The following is a 22,500-nucleotide window of genomic DNA, read 5'->3' as shown; positions in this document are numbered from 1 at the left end:
TATAGGAGAATCGTTAAAGAGACAATACTCTCGACACTCCTACTGTACTGTAAATAGTGCACCGAATCGCCACACTTTCTCTTGTAGCTTCGTTGACCGATGTTATCCCGTGTTATCTCTCGCTATTTTGGAGTTATTTGTCGCTATGATGTCTTCACCAGCCTCATCAGCTTCTGGAAAGTTAAGTAATATCTTTGAATTGTGTAAATGTAAGCTCTTGCCAGTTTTACTCTTCGATTGAGATCGTAATTAACGTAACAAGAGCTGTTGCCGGCCGGATGGTGTCATGAACAGGGTCGTTCTTCCTGTACATCTAGTTAGCCAGAACGACTTTCCCGGCATTATTTGCTTTAATAACTTTAGCTATTTAGTATTTTAGCTAGGGATTTTTATATTATGTCATTGTTGTCGTGGATTTTGCTATTTATGGTCGAGCCTCACGAGTGCTAGGCTTCCTAGCCTAGGCACCTACACACTTCATGCATGATATAACCTTCCTGGTAAAGTTTTATTGAAGCTCAGGCAATATTTTTAACAATTAAGATATCACTGCATGAATTTTCCTCTTCCAAGACAGTATACAAGAGAGTTTCGGTGAACGATTCTCTATGCTCCTAGACTTACTAGCCTAGGGGCTTTAGTATACTTTCATACATGTCACCAATTGCTCTTGTATTGTCTTCTAAGGTGAGGTTGATGCCTCCTATACCTTCTAAGTCGATACCAATCTCTTGGCCAGATTTAAGAGCAATTCCCCTTCCCTCTGATAAGCCTAGGCTACCCTCAGTTAGCTTTGCTGTGAACTGAGTTCTGGCAAAATTTACTGGGGTGTTTCGTTTGTTTCTCTTAAACACTGAGTCGGTTTTGAGTTAGAATGGGACATCAGAGTTTAGTCTGTGTTCTCTATACAGGAGGCTAGGCCTCCCTAGACCATACGTGGAGGTTTTTGTTTTACAATTCCTCCTTCCTCGGTCTAGCAGACAGTCCTGTGCTAGTGATCTTAGACCGAAGAAATTATTTCTTCATTGTCTAAGATACCTGGTATGAGATTCTGTTCTCTTGCGTGATTGTGTCCTATGGCCGCTTTCTCACTTGACTAACCCAACTGGGGGAAATGATTTCCCCTACTTGAGGTTAACTTATGAGATCAGAATCCTTTAAGTTGGGTAATCCATTCGGGTATTACCTTACTTATAGGACTTTTCCCCCTTCCCCGCTGTCTCTTTTGTGTTGTATGAACCATCACCCTCCCTGGCCGTCATTCTATATTTGACCCTAAGGGTAATCTATAGAACAGGCCTGAGGTTCCCTGTCTGCTACCGGCAGGTACCCTCATAATCATTAGAGTGTTCTTCAGTCCTCCCTTGTACTGCCTTCCATAGCCCATATGGATGGGATATGGTTGGGTGGAAGCCCGAATATAATTCCCCCTTCCACTTGAACCCTCATTCGGGATGTAGGCCAGCAAGACTGAGCCTTTGCCTTCCTCCATCCTCTCTCTTTTTCTCTACCTTTCCTTATACTGGGCCGGCCGCCGCCAGCTTATAGCTGTCGGCAGCCATGTTGGTTGTCTGTCGGCCGGCAGTTACTCTGCCGCCACTTGCCGGGGGTGTCGCTGAGCGATAACCCAATGACATTAAACATACTATGACCAGTGGCCGGCAACTAGGTTGTCGGCCGGCAGTCGGCCACCCAAAGTATAGATCTGAAGACAGTAACTGCCTTTAATAGCCCAGAATAGGCCGGCATGTGCCGGCAGGCCCGGCAGGTCTGGCGGCATACCGCCGCCAGTCAGTGCTGTAACCCCAAAAGTTTTTTCCAACCTACAAGGTGCTTTATGAGCAGCCTATTGTGAGACCATCACATATAAGAGAATGATCCTCTCTACCACTTAACGGTTAGCAACCATTAATTTACCCCCAATATTGAACCTTGGACATTGTGTTAAGAAGACACTTTATATCAAAGGATATTATCTTCCCATACAAAATTCATTAAGAATTTATTGTTCAATATTGGAAGAGGTCATAGCAATGGGCTGGGCAGGAAACACAAGTAGGTGTCTTTCCTATCTTCTAGCTTACTTTATCCAAGCTAATATTTAAAAAAAAAAAAAGAAATGTATGCTGAAATCTGAGAATTTCACCGAATACTTATATGCTTTCTTTCTTTACAGGAGGAGCATCCCGAGTGCGGGAACAGTTTTTGCAGGGTCCGTAGCAAGAAGTTCTACGGCCATGACATGTGCAGGGCCCATGCTCGTTGCGCAGTCACCCAGGGGGCTCTCAAATACTGGGACCCACAGCTATATATCGTTTGTGACAAACTGGTAAAAGAGGCTTTTGATGATCAAAAGTCTATTGAGTCAAGGGATGCAGCAAGAGACACGCTGCGAAAATGGGTCAGGGGTTTTTAGAAGAACACCTCTGGCCCATACCTTCCTAATGAGAGGATGAGGGACTGTCTTTTCCCTAGGGCATCTGCGGATGCAATCATTCCCCAGGCTCATCCCGAGATTCCCCTAGTACAGATTCCGATAGAATCTGTTGTTTCGGACGCCTTGAAGGGCATCCATTTAGATGACAACATGTCAGTTGTCTCGGAGGAGACTGAGAACAATCTCCTACTGGAAGAACTGGAGCAGGAGGATTACATACCTCCTGAGGCTGAAGTCGATAAGACCGAAACGATTTCGGTATCTTTAGCCACGGTGACTGAGCCGGTGCCTTCGACTTCATCTACTGCACCCCAGCTAGATTCCATCACGAGTACGTTGCACTTGCTGCTGTCTATGGTGCAGGACATTCAGAAGAAATCGTCCGAGAAAGAAGCTTCTCTTCGGACGGAAATGTATCAGCTGGTTGCAACACGTTTATCCCCGAAGAAGCTAAACGTCAAGGATCTCCCCGCTTTCTCTGACGTTAACCCTTGGGGAAAATCTTCCTCTCGGAGAAACTGGGCACTGTCCCAGTAGAGGAAATTGAGTTTTGCCCCAGCAAAGGTGCCTACCCAGACTGCTATGTACGTCTAAGGACGGAACCTGCATCCAAGGAGGCAACAGAGCCGAAGGAGACGAGTGTCCTTGAACTCTCTAAGACTCAGGCCTTATATACAACCACCTTGAAAGAGAGGGCCTTTATTAGTTCCAAGGTGCTGACTCTCAGCAAAAAACACCCGTCCTTTATTGCTGACCCCAAACGTGCCTTCCCCTTTATGGACAAAGGGTTTAAGGCAGCCTTAAAGGCAGTTGAAGCAGGGAAACCTTGCCCTACACTGGAGGAGTGTAGACCCTTTTCCCTTGCTTTTCCATCAGATGATAAAGACTGGAAGGATGTTTATAACACCTTCATAGTTGGGAAGCTGGAGGCAGATATTGCTGGACGTCAGTTCGGCGAAAACCTCCCGAAGCTGTCAGAGTCTCTCCTGCGCAGGGAACAAGAGACTAAAGAACGTCTTGCTGCTTCCATGTCTCTACAGACTGGCTTAGAGACTATGGCAAGTATCCCGGACACCCCAGATATGTACATGGTCTTCGCCAAATCTCATTTGGTGACAGTCACCAAGGACTTGTACAACTTTATCAAAGCCCGAAGGACTTGTAGAGAGTTCGTGTTCGCCTCGGCTGCGGTGAAACACGAACCAAGGAAGCTCATAGCCTCCAATATCTGGGGAAAAGACCTCTTCCCAAGCGAAGTGGTCAAAGAGGTTGTGGACAAAGCCGCTACGGAGAACAGGAATCTCCTCTCCAAGTGGGGCTTGTCCTCAAAAACAAAATCTTCCGCTGACAAGGGTCCCCAGCCGAAGAATAAATCAAAACGACCAAGAGTGCCCTCTCGGTCTAGAAAACAGCAACAGCTTCCCGTGGCCACGGTGCCCCAGACGGTGGCACATCAAACCACCACCTTCCAACTGGTGCCCCAAACGCTGGCGACCCAATCGCCGTTGTTCACCCAGTCTTTGAAAGCCAATCGACGACTTTTAGGCCAAAGTCTCGAGGTTCCTTTTGAGGGTCCTATAGACGCCCCTTCAGAGGTAGGGGTAACAAAGGTGGACGTGGCCAAGGAGGCAAGTCCTCCAACCAGCACTCCAAGTGAGATGCTACCGGTAGGAGGGAGACTTCTCCTCTTCCAGTGTTCGTTGGACCTTCAATCCCTGGGCCCACATCCTAATCAAGAACGGACTAGGGTGGAGTTGGAGCTCAACTCCACCAAACTTTCCTCAATTCTTCCAGCACTCAACCCCCATTCTGGAAGAATATGTTCAGGAACTCCTGAACAAAAGAGTTATACGGAAGGCAAAGTCCATCAGATTCCAAGGAAGGCTATTTTGTGTTCCGAAGAAGGATTCGGAAAAGCTCAGTCATTGTGGATTTATCACCACTCAACAAGTTCATAGTGAACCACAAATTCAGAATGCTGACGCTTCAACACATAAGGACCTTTTTGCCCAAACGGGCATACACAGTCTCCATAGACATGACGAATGCGTACTGGCATGTTCCAATCAACCGTCAAGTTTCCCCCTACCTAGGGTTCAAACTACAGAAAAGAAAGTACGTTTTCAGAGCCATGTCCTTCGGTCTAAACATAGCCCCAAGGGTAGTAGCCTGCCTGGACGACTGGCTGGTGTGGGCAGCATCCGGGAAAGAGTGCAGGCAAGCCTCTAAGCAAGTGATCCAGTTCCTGGAACACTTAGGATTCAAGATCAACTTGGAAAAATCTCGTCTATCTCCAGCTCAAAGGTTCCAGTGGCTCGGCGTCCAGTGGGATTTACAGTCACACTGCCTTTCCATTCCATCAAAGAAGAGGAAAGATATAGCAGGGTCTGTCAAGAGACTTTTTCAATCCGACAGGATATCAAGAAGGCAACAGGAGAGAGTGTTGGGGTCCCTCGAGTTTGCCTCAGTGACAGATCCAATATTGAAAGCTCAATTAAAAGATGCATCAGGAGTTTGGAGAAACTACGCATCAAACGCTCGAAGAGATCTACAAAGACCGATTCCAAATCGTCTGCGATCACTACTCAAACCATGGTCGGAAGCCAAGAACCTGAAGAGCAAGGCACCTCTGAAACCACCTCCACCGGCAGTCACCGTTCACACGGACGCCTCAAAAGAGGGGTGGAGAGGTCACTCTCATCATCGAAGAGTCCAGGGAACCTGGTCTCCCCTCTTCAAGGCCTTCCACATCAATTTTCTGGAAACCATGGCGGTTCTTCTCTCTCTGAAGAAACTGGAACTTCGCTGCTCAATCCACATCCGTCTGGTTCTAGACAGCGAAGTTGTAATGAGATGCCTAAATCGACAAGGCTCGAGATCGCCTCACATAAATCAAGAGATACTGGCCATCCTCCGTCTAGCAAAAAAGAAGAGATGGCACTTGTCAGCAGTCCACCTTCAAGGGTTCCGCAATGTGACAGCGGACGCTCTATTCGGGGTCAACCCGATAGAGTCAGAATGGTCCCTAGACGCAAAATCATTTTCCTTCATTTTACGCAAAGTCCTAGGACTTTGCAACAAGAAGAAGCTACCCCAGTATGTAGCCCCGTACGAGGATCTTCTAGCGGAAGCAACAGACGCAATGTCCATAGATTGGAACAGGTGGTCCAAGATTTACCTGTTCCCTCCAACCAACCTTCCGCTGAAAGTCCTCGACAAACTGAGATCCTTTCGAAGGATAGCAGCAATAGTGGCCCACAAGTGGCCCAACAGTGTTTGGTTTCCCTTTGATAACGGAACTACGCCTGAAGCTGATCCCGTTGCCAGACCCAGTTCTGACTCAGTAAGTGCAGAAATTGACTGTCTCAGCTTCATCAGAGAAAACCCAGAACCTTCATCTCATGATTTTCTCGCCCTAGCGGTCAAGAAACGGTTTGGGATTTCTAGGGATAGTATTAACTTCTTAGAAAAATACAAGTCAAAGTCAACAAGAAGACAATATGAGTCTTCCTGGAAGAAATGGGTGGCCTTTGTCAAGGCAAAGAAACCTAAAGAGGTTTCTACGGATTTCTACTTGTTCTTCTTCATCCATCTTCATGGACAAGGTTTAGAAGCCAACATGATTACTACATGTAAGTCTGCCCTAGCCAGACCAATACTATATGCCTTCACGGTAGACTTTTCTAATGAAATCTTCTACAAGATTCCATAAGCCTGCGCTAAACTTTGGCCCGCAGCTCCTTCAAAGCCCATTTCATGGTCTTTGGATAAGGTTCTTCACTTAGCAATAACTCTGTACAATGAGGATTGCTCGTAAAGACTTGACTCAAAAGGTGATATTCTTATTTGCACTAGCCTCAGGAGCCAGAGTTAGCGAAATAGTGGCCCTCTCGAGGGATGATGGCCACATTCAGTTCACAGACTCTGGAGAACTGAACCTCTTTCCGGACCCGACGTTTCTCGCCAAGAACGAGCTGCCCACTAAGAGATGGGGTCCCTGGAGAATCTGCCCTCTGAAGGAAGAAGCATCCCTCTGCCCAGTAGAATGCCTAAAGGTCTATCTTCGTAGAACTTCAGACTTTAAGGGAGGTCAGCTTTTTAGGGGAGAGACGTCTGGTTCAGCATTATCCTTGAAACAGCTAAGGGCGAAAATCACTTATTTTATACGCAGAGCGGATCCAGACAGTACACCCGCAGGTCATGATCCGAGAAAAGTTGCCTCGTCTCTGAATTTCTTTCAGATGATGTCGTTTGAAAGCCTTCGTGCTTATACTGGATGGAAGTCATCCAGAATTTTTTCTTCAAACACTATGCGAAGCAATTACAGGAAATAAAATTTCATGTGGTGGCGGCAGGAAGTGTTATAAAACCTGTCGCTTGATTACTGCGAAGAACAGTGCACTAATTGGGACTTTTAGTGAAGGGTGTATATGATGGACTCGTAAGACATATCATGTTGAGTATTGTGTTTAGTGATAACACTATAGTCTGTTCTCTCTACACAGGTGACATTAAGCATAATAGACTGACACATGTGCCAGGCATACTTATATGCACAGTGTTCCTAGTAACAACAGAATACATAGTGAAATTTTATATTTCTCTTAGAGTGGCTAATGTTTTCCTTTTCAGGTGAAACTTATTTTAATTCTGTTATTACTATTTATGCTTTTATGCAGAATTGTTCTGCATGAGATGTAATTGAATACATCCATGATTTCTATTTTTGTAATAAACAATAGAAGGAATCTTTGCGTCTCTTTCGCCTCAAACATTCTAGATTAAGAATAAAGTCAGAGCATCCTTGATTCTTTTAATATTTAAGAAAATATTGGGAACTAAGGTTAAGACTGTTCCAAGCAAACAGGTAAGAACTGATTGTACTAAACTCTTTATTTTACTGAGCTAAGGTTTCCTACACGTATATAAACCTGTCTGTCTCTTTTCAGCCAGACTTGGGAGGTATCAGTAACCTTTACAGTGATATACCATTTAAGTACAAACTATACTTTATGTATATGATGACACTAATATACAAACTGTTTGCTAGATTGTTCCTTGAACTCACAATCCTCGGGTTTTTTCCTAGTCTACCCAGACTCTTCCCTGTAGGGGGCAGGAAGAGCTGGCATAGTTTATGATCTCCATCTACCCCTCATCATGATCTCATCCCCATATGGCACTTGCGTAATCTCTTTTATAGTATCATTTAAGAATTAAATGGTTTTATTTTTGGTTACATTGTTTTCGCGCCAAATAAGATTCCTGTGAAATTCTATCCCGTGTATATTTGTTCATTTATATTTAAAAGAAAAATCTGTTTGTTCATAACAAATGAACAATGGGAAAAAGGTTGCTTCATAAATTCTATAAATATCCTATCGCTGAAAAACCCCCTTTTCATGAAGAATATATTTCCATAAAAGGCCATATACTTAATCCTTAGAATATATATATATGTACATTTTACTGACAAAAATACAGTCCTCATAAATCGTAAGAGAAAAATGTATTATATTCTATATTTCATAAATATTTTTTCACTAAAAAACTATTGTTTCATAGAAAATAAAATTTCCATGAAAAGCATATATCCCATATTTCTAAACGTAACAGTTTTCACTCCTAAATATGTATTCATAACAGGTAAAATTTACGTAAATAAAAAAGAAATTCTTATAAAAAGCATATATCTCAAATAAAAAAACATCGTAGAAATACATTGATAACAAGAAAAATGCCATAAAAAAAACTTTATATTAAAAAAAAGTGTAATTCCCAACCCCGGCCATAAGAAACTCATGAAAAACATATCTCTTACTAAAAAAAAAAAAAAAAATTCAATGAAAATACATTCATAACTCGAGGGGGACTCAGTTGAGCGTAGACCTCCGCCTCGTCAGCTTATATCTCGACCTTTTGCTCGACCTTGACATTTATTATTTTGCGTGGATTTTCATGCACTCAAATTTGAACCAATTTTGAATTCTCTGTAAAATCGATGTACAAACTTATGGCTGATGACATGAATGGGAAATTTTGCTTGACAGTGACTTTGAGCTTTGAACTTGACCTGCCAGAATTCAACAATTTCCAGCTTTTTACATAACAATTAATGCATGCAAGTTTCATTACTTTACGATTAAAATTGTGGCCGGAAAGCTGTTTATAAACAAACACACACAAGCACACAAACAGGGGCAAAAGAATAACCTCCTTCCAACTTCCTGGGGGGGGGGGGGGGCTAAAGGGATGAGTTTTGTAAAACGTACCAGTATGTCCATTGGGGGTAAAATATTTAAAACTTACCATTAGGAAAAAAAACAATTAGGAAAAAAAAAAACATGCAATTCCCAATCCTGGTGACTTTCCACACCTCATAATTCAAAGCAAGAAAAATTTCCATGAATAAAAAAAAGCACTTAAATTAAAAAAAAAGAAAATATACAATGCCCATCCCCGGTCATCAGTCAAAAAATAACTCATAAAAAGCATATATCTCCCATTTAAAAATGCTTGAAGAAATATATTCATGGCTATAAAAAAATTACACAAATAAAAAAAAATTAAATTGTGAATTAGAAAAAAAAAAAAAACCGTAAAATTCCCATCCCCATCTTGCAACTCATTTTCCCGCATCTTCCATCTCACAGAATAACCTCTTCCCCTGGCAACTCACAAGCCACGTTGAGCGTGATGATGTCTTCGAGAGTCTCCAGAGGCAGGAGGGGATTCTCAGCTCGACACAGCAATTGTCTCATGTGGTGGTGCCTTCCAGGTTGCAAATGCAACACGCTCACCGTCTCGGTTCCATGGGTTGTTACCTGGCGGTGGAAATAGCAGAGAAATGTTCCATATAAGTTATTTAAGCGTCAACGGTTAGAGAAACATTATTTTTTTCCTCGTGGGAAAGAAAGTGGTTCAACTCAGATTTGGCATCGCCGGGTAAAACATATGTCACATCTTGAATTTTATAACTGAAACTCAAGTTTTAACCAATGAATCAATAATACAAGAAATAAGATATATTTGAATTATCTTTTAAGAAACAAACACTACATTTTAAGAATTGAAACCTATTTCAATAGGCTAGTTGACCTTAATATGACTACCATAACATAAAATTGGCAACGTGTGAGCTCTGGATCGGCCACATCAAAGCGATATTTGTAAGTTTGACAGAATATAATCTTACAAACGTTAACTGTCAGATTACATCTCTCTGTCGTTTTACTACTTTTTATGTCTCTCTTTCATTCTACTTGTGTCTGTCCACGAGTGGAAATAAATATTAGTTTGTTGATTATAAGTCAGTCGTTTTTAAAGTTGAAAATGATATTCTACTTGAAAGATTTATACTTAAATTATGAAATTATAAAATCATTAATGTCACCCACATCATCATCATCATCCTCCTCTCTCTCTCTCTCTCTCTCTCTCTCTCTCTCTCTCTCTCACATTAATGGTCAGCTACTGTATGAGCTTCTCTTGATGGTACCAGGGGACGCTAGCCGGTGGGTTGCTCCCAAAAGCCTTTCAAGTGATTCTCTCTCTCTCTCTCTCTCTCTCTCTCTCTCTCTCTCTCTCTCTCTCTCTTTAATCGTCAGCTTCTGTATGAGCTTCCCCTGATGGTACCAGGTGACCCTCAGCCGGTGGGTTTGCTCCCAAAAGCCTTGCAAGTGATCTCTCTCTCTCTCTCTCTCTCTCTCTCTCTCTCTCTCTGTCTGTCTGTCTGTCTCTCTCTCTCTCTCTCTCTCTCTCTCTCTCTCTCTTACATTATTTGTCAGCTTCTGTATGAGCTTCCCTTGATGGTACCAGGTGACCCTAGCCGGTGGGTTGCTCCCAAAAGCCTTGCAAGATCTCTCTCTCTCTCTCTCTCTCTCTCTCTCTCTCTCTCTCTCTCTCTCTCTACATTAATTGTCAGCTTCTGTATGAGCTTCCCTTGATGGTACCAGGTGACCCTAGCCGGTGGGGTTGCTCCCAAAAGCCTTGCAAGTGATCGTCGCCGCTTTCACCAACGAGCAGCGGACTGTCAGAGGCCTCGAACAATATTCGAGTTGGTCCACCTGAAAGAGTAAAAAACGGATTTTGGGAGTGAGGTAGCCATGTCGTCCTGATGGAAGTTCCTATTAGGTAGCTTTCTAGGGTATATTTGACTACAGTGATATTCCCAGAGAATTTTACCTTAAGGTATCCAGAATTCTAACTCCTGGAGCGAATATCCTAAATAATCTCACAGGGATATCGCATAAAATCAGAGGACGTATTCTAGACACGTCACATAGCTATCTTCGCCCTGAACAAGTATTAACGCTTGGAGGGGGATATAGTGACAAGAATCCGAAACGAGAATGAAAAAAGAGCCGCTCATAAGGCATCTCTCCTATTCCGTTTCCAGTGTGTATTTGATGAAGGCGGTGGCGCCCCTCTTTATTCCTTGTTAGCGATATATGAGGTGGTACAGATACTGTATTATAGGGAGGGGTCAATAAGCACTTTTACAATAAAAGGAAGGGCAGGTCCATCAGGACGACATGGCTACCTCACCCTAAAATAGATTTTTCGCTTGCCCTCAAAATCCGTTTTTTGGGCTCAGGCCATGTCGTCCTGATGGAAGTTTACCAGAGCATTACTGTATCTGTGGATTTCCAATCAGTGCCATACTCTCAAGAAAGTATTTTCCTGGTCCGTCTAGACCTAGAGACCTATGATGTTACCGTTCATACATCATTTCATCTAAGCATGAACTATGTTAGTGCTTCCTGCCCCCTAGAGGGATGAGTCATACTAGACCTCTGGAAAAGTCTCGAGGAGTACATAAAAACTTATGGATGATAAAATGACAAGCTTGTATAGTGGTCTCGCCCTATACATTATAAAGCAAAGTTTGTATAAGAGTCGCCATAGTCAGGATGAATTTGTGACACCCTTTCCCCAAAGTGACCACTCTTAGTAACTATTGGATAATGGTTGTATCCGCATAGAAACAAATTTTGCCCCTCTGCCACCAACCCGTTAGGGTACTACGTCAACCCTTCCAAGGAAGGGTTAGAGTGAGTGGACTTTTGCTTGAATCAGGGAACAGTCTCGAAAGACATACCATGATAAAAATATCCATATTTTAATCTTAATGCTCAGTACTTTTCTAATAAAATGAGTGTGGGCAAAAAGATGCAGGGTTTCATTATGAACTAGTTTATTCAAATTTAATAAACGAACATATCAGATTACATTTATAAAATTTATATAATGTGCATGATATGCGTAAAAGCTTAAAGAAAAACAGTCAAACAGAAAATATTGTTTCATCTACTAGGAAACAGATTTGCCACATTCAATAGAATTATTAATAATAATGATATAGTCTGTATACTGTTTACATACACTAGCGTAAAAAACGCTTGGCACCAAGTGTCCGTATTATGCTATAGATTACCGACGTCAATGGAACAGTTCGTAAGGACACTTTCGTGGCTTATCGCTCAGCGTGTAGTAACATACAGTGACTGCACGCGCACCCTCTTAATTAATCGTCTCAAATTAATTACACTGTTCCTCGCAGACTTAAAACAGAAGGTTAAAGAATTCTACCTGCTGCTACCACAGATCTCATAAGTTTCTCCACTAGCTTCGGATCGTGCATAAAGAAAGCCTTGGATAACTACCAGCCGGTGTGCAAACAAGGATGTTCAAAGTCCATAAGAAATTTTATGCAGGAGGCAACTTTCCTCGGATCATGACTAACGGGTGTACTGTTTGGATCCGTTCTGCGAATAACACGGGTGAATTTCGCCCTTAGTTATAGATAACTTTGAACCCAGGGTTTCTCTTCTGAACAGCTGTCCTCCCATAAAATCTGAAGTTCTATGAAGATAGACCTTTAGGCACTCCACTGAACATAGAGATGTATTTTCCTCCAAAGGGCAGATTCTCTAGGGACCCCACCTGTTGGTGGGTACCTTGTTCCTGATAAGAAACGTTGGGTCTGGAAATAGAATCAGTTCTCCCACCAAGAACTGGACGTGGCCTTCCTCTGTAGAGAGAGCCACTATTCACTAACTCTGGCCCCCAAGGCGAGTACAAACAGAAATATGACTTAAATTCAAAAACCTTCTAAGCCCATTCCTCATTGTTCATTATTTATACACAATGAGGAATCATATCTAATGACCAAGCAAATGGTCTTTGGAAGCGCTGAAGGGCTAGTTCATTAAGAATGTCGTTAGAAAGGTCGACCTTTAAGGCATATGGTATCTGATTTTGTCAAAGCAGGCTTGAACAATAGAATTGTGTAGGCTGCTAAACCTTGCTCATGAAGGAGAATGAAGAATGATAAATAGGAATCTGTCGGGATTTCTTTCAGTTTCTTCACCTTGACAAAGGATAGCTATTTCTTCCCTGAAACCTCATAATGTCTTATGGTTTCCTCCAAAAATCTAAACCGACTTTTAAACACCGAATCTTTTTCTCATCGTTAAGGAGAGAAAATCATGAGATGTAGGTTCCGTTTTTTCTGTGATGGAGCGAAGACAGTCGCCTTCTGTACTCGCTAAGATAGGGATGGATCCGGTAGCGGAACGAATTTTTAATCGTAGTTCCAATGCCAGAGGGAACCAACACGCTATTTGGCCACTTGCGGGCCACTATTGCAGCTTCCCCTTTGAAGGATCTCAGCATATCGAGGACCTTCAAAAGGAGGTGTGCAGAGGGAACAGATAGATACAGGACCATCTGATCCAGCCCAGGGGACATAGCGTCCACTGCCTCCGCTAACGGATCCTCGTAAGGGGGCACGTAACAAACTATTTTCTTGTTGTTTTTTCGTCGCAAAGAGGCCTATCTGCAGCTCTGGGACTTGACTCGAGATGAAGAGAGACGATCCTGCGTCAAGGTACCATTCTGATTCTATAGGTGTAAACCTAGATAGAGCATCCGCTGTCACATTGCGGAACTCTTGAATGTGAACTGCTGACAGGTGCCATTTCTTCGCGTTTGATCCATATTTTCTCCAGCCTCCTGTTGCATCCTTAAGCTGTGCTCTTAGCACTGGATCTGTTATCGAAGCAAAACTGTAGAGAGCCCAGCACTCTCTCCTGTTCGCGTCTTGATATCCGTTTGGATTTCAGTAGTCTCTTGACAGATCCTGCTATTTCTTTCCTCTTCTTACTAGAATGGAAAGTCGATGTGACTCTCCAAATTCCAGTGGATTCCCAACCACCGAAATTTTTGAGCTGGAGAAAGACGAGACTTTTTGATGTTGATCTTGAATCCCAGATGTTCCAGGAACTGGATCACTATCTTAGAAGCTTGCATGCATACTGTCCTGGATGCTGCCCACATCAGCCAGTCTTCCGAATAGGCTACTACTTGGACCCTTTTTTAGGCGTAACTGATGCACGGCTGCGTTCGCGAGCTTCGTGACAATCCTTGGGGCTATGTTTAGCCCGAAAGGCATGGTTCTGAAGGCGTAAAGTTATCAAAGTAACTTCAAGCCTAGGTAGGGGGAGAGCTGACGAATAATTGGAACGTGTCAATAAGCGTCAAACAAGTCTATAGACACAGCATATGCCAAGAATGACTCTGAGTTTTTCTGAGTCCTCCTTTGGAACACAAAACAGCCTTCCTAGGAATTTGATGGACTTTGACTTCCGGATTACTCTTTTGGACTAAGAGCTCTCGGACATATTCTTCCAGAGCGGGGGTTGAGTGTTGGAAGAATTGAGGAAATTGAGGTGAAGGATTGCTCCAGCTCCAACCTAGTCCATTCTTATTTAGGCTGTGGGCCCAGGGATCGAAGGTCCAGTGATCCCTAAAAAGCTGTAATCTCTCTCCTACTGGAAGTATCTACTTCTGCTGTTGTGAACCTAAGGCCTTGCCTCCTTGACTGCGTCCTCCCCTGGATCCCCTTCCTCTTGAAGGGTGTCTAGAAGAACCTCTGGCTGTTCATCTGGCACTAGAACGAAAGGAAGAAGTCTGCCTTCGGAGGCTGGGTTAAGAACTGGCAATAATGTCACCGTTTTGTTGAGATACCAGCTGGTACATGGTTGGAGGTTTTTTCCACCGTCTGAAGCACCGCGGTCACAGGAAGTTGTTGTTGATGTTGCTGTTGGTAGGGTTTATCCGGCCGAAAGGATGGCCTAGGCCTTTTGTCTACTACCTCTTTAACCACTTCATTGGGAAAGAGGTCTTTACCCCAAATACGAGAGGAGATCAGTTTCCTCGGTTCGTGCCACACCGCAACCGAGGCGAACACGAACTCTCTACAGACTCTCCTAGCTTTAATAAAGCTATAGAAATCCTTCGTAACTGTGGCCAGATGGGTTTTGGCCACAACCATGAACATGTCCTGGTTCTTGGGGTCACTTGTCATCGTTTCTAGTGTTGTTTGCAACGACATCGATGCTGCAAGTCTTTCCTTTGTCTCTTGCTCTCTACGCAAGAGAGAGTCCGACAGTTTTGGAAGCACCTCACCGAACTGGCGTTCAGCAATATGAGCTTCTAGTTTCCCGACTGAGAAGGTAAGGTGTACGTCCTTCCAGTCTTCTTGGTCCAAGGGCAAGGTCAGAGATAACGGCTTGCACTTCTCCAAGGAGGGGTATGGTTTCCCTGCCTCCACCGTATTTAAGGAAGCCTTATATCCCTTTTCCTAGAAGGGAAAGGCTCTGGTAGGAGAGGCCACAAAGGAGGGGAAGCTTCTACTCAAGGCGGGCACCTTTGAGTTAGTGAAGCCCCTCTCTTTCATCGAGCTCGATAGTAACGTCTGAGCTTTACTATGGTAAAAAACTATGACCTCCGGCTCCATCTCCTCCTTTAAGGCTGGCTCCTTCCTAGACGGGCATAGCAGTCTGGATAAAAATCTTTGTTGGGCCAAAATTCCACTTCTTCCAGGGGAATTGCTCCCAACTTTTCTGAGATCACGATCTCCCCGGTTGTCATTGGCATGTGTTCGGCTTACCTCCAAGGATTGGTATTTGAGCACAGGGGAAGATCCCTCACGGTAAGCCACTTCTGGGGCCCACGTGATGCTGCAAGTCTACGTAACTCCAGTTTCATTGCAGCTTCCTTCTCATCATTCTTCCTTTGAATTTGTTGGATCATCTCAACAATGGAAGAAAGAGTCCTTCCCAGTTCATCTGGGATAGCAGACGATGTAGAAGGAACCGGTTCTGGGTCCAGAACCGACGTAACCGACACTTCGTCGATTTCTTGCTCTTCTACTTGAGGAGTCTGAAACAGCTCCTCCTCCTGACCTTCTCCTAGAAGGTCCTTCTCATTAGAATCTGACACCTCCGACATCCTATCGTCCACTTGGATGTCTTGAAAGGCGGCTGAGACTTCAGAATCTACCGGATTCAGGGCAATTGGTATCTCCACCTGAGGCTGGGGGATGATTGCATCAGCTGATGCTTTAGGGAAAAGGTAGGCCCTCATCTTCTCATTTGGAAGGTAGGTACCTGAGGTGTTTTTCTGAAAACCCCTCACCCAGGATCGTAACGTTTCCCTGGCAGCATCCCTTGACTCCGTTGACTTAGGGTCGTCAAAAGCCTCGGTAATCAGGTTAGAACAAACTGTACAAACCTGAGTGTCCCAATAGCGGAGAACACCTCTGGAGGCTGTGAATGCTGCGTGCCTCCTGCAATAATGATGTCCACAGAAATTCTTACTGCGGACATTACAGAACACACTTCCGCACTTTGGATGGTCCTCCTGTAAAGAGAAGAAAAATCCATGTGTATCAAGTGAAGGCTTTTCACTTATATTGAAACATTTAGCTTATATAGAAAAGCCATAAAAGAAAGAAGGAAGACACATACTTGTATTTCCTGTTCAGTCAATTGCTGTAACCTCCCAAAATATTAAAACTAAGATTAATTCTATACTAGAATACCTTATGTAATTTCCTAAACGGAAATTTAATGTGTAGTTTCAATATACGGGATTGAAAGAATACAGAAAGAACTCACTTTTCTATATAAAGTACGGTCTCAACAAAAGGCTGTACAAGATAACATTAAGTATGATGAAGAATATTAGTGTTATCACAAACTTTGTACAGCAGTTTCTACTAATGCAGTGTGTACTATACTACGAATATAGGAACTACTGTACATCGCATGTTATTGTGCCGGCCAGCACGAGCCGGTACGTTCCGGCCACGTGCCGGCCGGCAACTACCCCTTTATAGATCAAAGATATACTATCTTTAACTAATAGGCGGCAGCCCACTGATTCGCGACTATGTTGCCGGCCGACCGCTGAAAACACTAAAACCCGGCTGCCGGCCGACCCCTGAAAACACTAAAACCCGGCTGCCGGCCGCTAATCGTAGCGGCCAGCGAATTCGGGCTGTGGTTCCACTGCCGGCCGGCAAAGGTAATAAAACCATGCCGCCGACAGTAGCCAAGAATCAGAGAACCTCTACCTGTCGGCTGTCAAGCCAGCAGCCAGGATAGGGGTGCAACACAATAGTCAGAGAAAAAGTATGGATGTAAGGTTATAGGGCGGCATGCCATACGACCTTCCATCCAGAAAGAGTGAACTTATGGAAGGGGAGAATGTAACATTCAGACTTCCAAAGAATCCATAGTCTGCCGTGCTCTACCGACGGACATGAAAGGGAGACCATAGGAGGTCTGGGGCTCACTCTGCAAAGAATAAAGGGTCTCTGCCGGCTGACATGTAGTGCCGGCCGGCAGAGAGCTGAGCCTGTCCTTCATCCTAACCTATACTAGGTACGGAAGTAGGACTACGGCTAAAAGAAAATAAAAGAAAGAGAAGTGGGGAAGGGATAAGGGTCCTATAGACTTCGTTCTAGCAGGAGACACACTCAGCGTTAGGGAAACTCATCCTAACCAAGAGTTGTCTGTTAGGGAGAAAGATTGGCAATACTTGCTAACCTCCTCCCAACCAGAACAAAGTTAGGTGAAGTTATTTCGCCGGGCAACGGAGAAAATTCATTCTCCAGCCCGAGAAAAAACAACACAGGACAGTCTGCTAGGCCACTAGAGGAAGGAATCCTCTCGTACAGAATCCTTCCAACATGGACTAGGGAAGCAAAGCTTCCTGTGTCCGCCCCTAACCTAGCAAAGGAGAATCTTTCTCTATGCTAGGAAGAAGCAGACCCACAGACTAGAAACTCTGATGTTCTGCCCTAACCCAAAAAACCAGTCACTCTGGTTATCAGGTCAGGACAGACATATCCTAGAATAGTTATACCTGAATTATTATACAGATAGAACCACTAGGATAAAGCCGAAGGCTTACAGAGGGAGAGAGGGATTGAACTTAGCCTCCGGAGGAGAAAAAGAACAATCGGGGGATGTGCGAAAGTATACTACTGTACCTAGAATACTAGACTAGCTAAGATGAGAATCGATTACCTAAATCACCGAAACTCTCTCGTATACAATCTTGGAAAAAACATTCAACAATATCTCACATGTATAAGATATTTGCCTATAGCTTCAATAAAATAACTATCGGAAAAACTTATACTAGTGCCAGACGTCTAGGCTACGAGCCTCGCGAAAGGCAGGATCGGTACCTCGACCCGTGTCAAATTCACCGAGCTAACACTGACCGAACAATATAAGCATTTCTAGAGTAGCTAAATAGCAAAATTATTAAAGCGTAACAAACCGGGAACGTCGCTCTAGCTAACTAACTGAACCGTAAGAGCGAGCGATAGCATCCAGGATGCCTCCGGTAGGCAACAGCTCTTGTTTACGTTAAAATCACTTTGATTTAATTCAAAACGACAAGAGCCTACATTTATACATAGTAAAGATACTACTCAACTTCCTAGAGGCAGAAGAGGCCGGAGAAGTCATCAAAATGTTGAATTAAATCCAAATAACGAGAGAACACAGGGAAAACACCGAGTAGTTGAGCTACACAAAAAAAGGAATAAAGAGGGCGCCACCGCCTTCATCAGATACACACTGGAATCGGAATAGGAAAGATGCCTTATGAGCGGCTCTCTTTTCATTCTCGTTTCGGATTCTTGTCTCTATATCCCCTCGAAGCGTTAATACTGTTCGGGGGCGAAGATAGCTATGTGACGTGTCAAGAATACGTCCTCTGATTTTATGCGATATCCCTGTGCGATTATTTAGGGATATTCGCTTCAGGAGTTACAATTCTGGATACCTTACGGTAAAATTCTCTGGGAATATCACTGTAGTCAAATATACCCTAGAAAGCTACCTAATAGGAACTTCCATCAGGACGACATGGCCTGGGCCCAAAAATTTCAATTGCAGATACAGTATATGTAAAATAAAAATTTATATAAATATTTTATGCTATAAATTGTAAGATTGTAAATGTGTATTTCATATTATTATTATTATTATTATTATTATTATTATTATTATTATTATTATTATTATTATTATTATTGCTTTCTAAGCTACAATCCTAGTTGGAAAAGCAGGATGCTATAAGGCCAGGGACTCCAAAAGGGAAAATAGCCCAGTGATGAAAGGAAAAAAAGGAAATTAATATATTTTAAGAAAGTAACATTAAAATGAATAACTCCTTTATAAACTATAAAGATAAAAAAAGTAAATTATGTGGATCCATTGTACGCACGATTGCATGCAACCTAATGATTTCAAAGTTGCAATTGCACATCTGAAGATCGAGAACATGCAATTATGAAATTATAGGCCATTCGCAACGCTGTTTATATGTAGATTGAAGGCTTGGTGTCGTTGTTAATATCTTGATGTGTTCATACATCCTTAAGTTAATTATCCCTCTCTCTCTCTCTCTCTCTCTCTCCTCTCTCTCTCTCTCTCTCTCTCTCTCTCTCTCTCCTCTCTCTCTCTCTCCTCTCTCTCTCTCTCTCCTCTTCTTCTCTCTCTCTCTCTCTCTCTTCTCTCTCTCTCTCTGTATGTTTGTATATATATATATATATATATATATATATATATATATATATATATATATATATATATATATATATATATATATATATATATATTATATATATATATATATATATATATATATATATATATGTGTGTGTGTGTGTGTGTGTGTGTGTGTGCATACATGTATCCATACGGACTGTGTAGATATCAAGAAAGCAAGCTGACACGTGATGAATATGAAAAATGCAATAAAGCCACGAAAGGAAAGAGGAAAAGACTTAATTGGAGTCAGTACTTTCTTCTTATTAGTAACATCAAAGGACTAATAATAAGTATACATATACAAAGACATCGTATATGGGATCCCAGATTTTAGATAAGATAATAATACCGGATTAACGGAAGACATATCAGTGCTTAGGGTTTAAATTATGATATTTGGTACGGGCAATTAAAATGGGATTTAATATTTGATTTCTGGGTTTGTTCGTTAACTTGGATCTTTTTACTCATCTTTGATCTGCTGATTATATGACTAAATCCTATCTAGTGGGATATTTATAAATATGTACATGTATATGTACATATATTCATGTTTACTCATATATATATATATATATATATATATATATATATATATATATATATATATATATATATATATATATATATATATATATATATATAATATGCGTGTATTTGTGTATAAACATGCGTGTGTATGTGTTAATGCATGAATGTTCTTTTGAATGCAATATATCATATTTACGATTTCTGTAAATCGTTTTAATTATGTCTGTCACAAAGAATATACAATAACATAAAGTGTGGGCTCAGTTAGAATTAGTTATCTTTCATTGTCTTGACTTCTACGTAGGTGAATAAACGGAGATTCTAATATATGGCAACACTCCAAGAAGTACGGAAATTTGCGCTGTTTATCCAAATGATGTAATGATTGTTTAGAATTTACTTGGTTGGTAGAATTGACTCGTTGATTCTGATGGATTTCTGAATTTTTCTAATTTTTTTCTTGGTAAAAACTTAATAATTATTTAGTTTGTTTACAATTGTATCGACATAAATATCGCTTGGCTATTAGGGTAGTTTATCGCCATCATCTCATCCCAGGCCTATTGATGCAAAAGGCCTTGGTTAGATTTCACCAGTCGTCTCTATCTTGAGCTTTTAGATCAATGCCTCTCCATTCATCATTACCTATACTTCATAGTCCTCAGCCATGTAGGCCTTGGCCTTCCAACTCTTCTAGTGCCTTTTGGAGCCCAGGTGAACTAATCTCCTCTTTGGGGGAGGGGGGGGGGGGTGTTTAAGTGTTTATCTATTGGTAAATGTTTATCTATTAATATTAGTATATATGAATCTTTTATTCAGTGATGTATTTCCAGACTTATTATAAATTTGTTTCAATGTTTAGATGAAGTGCTTTAAATATAAAAGGCTCTGAATGATTAACTTTCCTAATTTAGTAAAGAAGAATTTATATATATATATATATATATATATATATATATATATATATATATATATATATATAGTATATATATATATATATATATACACGCATATGTATACATTATATAAATATATATACAGTATATATATATATATATATATATATATATATATATATATATATATATATATATATATATATATATATATATATATATATATACATATATATATTTATATTTAAATATATATATATATATAGATATATATATATATATATATGTATGTATAAACGTATGTATATTCATATATATATATATATTATATATATAATATATATATATAATATATATATATGTATATACTGTATGTATATTTTTATATACAAATATATGTAAGTACATTGTATGTATATAATATATATATATATATATATATATATATATATATATATATATATATATAATAGTATATATATATACATACATACATGTATATATATATATATATATATATATATATATATATATATATATATATATATATATATATGTGTGTGTGTGTGTGTGTGTGTGTGTGTTTGTGTGTGTGTATATATATACATTTATATGTAGATATATGTAAGTACTTATATATAAACATATGTAAGAACATTTTATGTATATATATATATATATATATATATATATATATATATATATATATATATATATATATATATATATCTCTGTATAGATATATGTAAGTACATTGTATATATATATTTATATATATATATATAACTATATATATATATATATATATATATATATATATATATAATATATATATATATATATATATATATATATATATATATATGTATGATAAATTTTGCACATTTTTTACGTGTTTTTCATATTCAAATAAGCCATATATATTTTGATATATTAATGTCTGGATTCTCTTAACGACCTCGGGATCAGAGCCCCAGGCGAAATCTCACAAAGACAAGAGCTTGGCTCCGGCCGGGAATCGAACCCTGGTCGGCAAGCTTATATAGACAGTGACTAACCCAAATGGGTTAGTCACTGTCTAATATAAGCTTGCCGACCAGGGTTCGATTCCGGCCGGAGCCAAGCTCTTGTCTTTGTGAGATTTCGCCTGGGGCTCTGATCCCGAGGTCGTTAAGAGAATCCAGACATTAATATATCAAAATATATATGGCTTATTTGAATATATATATGTATAATATATATATATATATATATATATATATATATATATATATATATATATATATATATATATATATATATATATATATGTGTGTGTGTGTGTGTGTGTATTATATATATGTGTGTGTATATATAGGCCTTTATACATACCTTTATTCAAGAGTGTTTGGTGATTAATTCAATAGGTATCAAAAGTGTTTTATCAAGGCTTTGCTTGTATTTGACTTCCATCGAAAAATATGCACACACGCAAGCACAAAAATATAACTTGCGCACAAGACACTTTTGTTTGTGTGAGCATTTGTATATACTCGTATGTCTCCCTCAATCTTGAGATATATAGATATATCCCTCTTTTGGAGGTATGGTTAAACCCCCCCCCCCCCCCCTCCCCAAGAATATCATTAGGGCGTCGAGAGATGCAAATCAAATCAAAAGGGTCACGCTATCGGGCGTAACTATATGGATGCTCGGATTAAGACTTTAACTTTGAAGC

The 22,500-nt window shown here is 40.7% G+C and overlaps 1 pseudogene; it reads right to left on the bottom strand.

The window, feature by feature from the left end:
• The window catches only part of LOC137622797 (lachesin-like), a 42,432-nt pseudogene that overhangs the window by 15,451 nt on the left and 4,481 nt on the right, over positions 1 to 22,500 (bottom strand).

This window comes from Palaemon carinicauda, chromosome 29, assembly GCF_036898095.1.
Source record: "Palaemon carinicauda isolate YSFRI2023 chromosome 29, ASM3689809v2, whole genome shotgun sequence".
Taxonomy (NCBI): Eukaryota; Metazoa; Arthropoda; class Malacostraca; order Decapoda; family Palaemonidae; genus Palaemon; species Palaemon carinicauda.
This window is presented reverse-complemented; position numbering and strand designations above follow the sequence as displayed.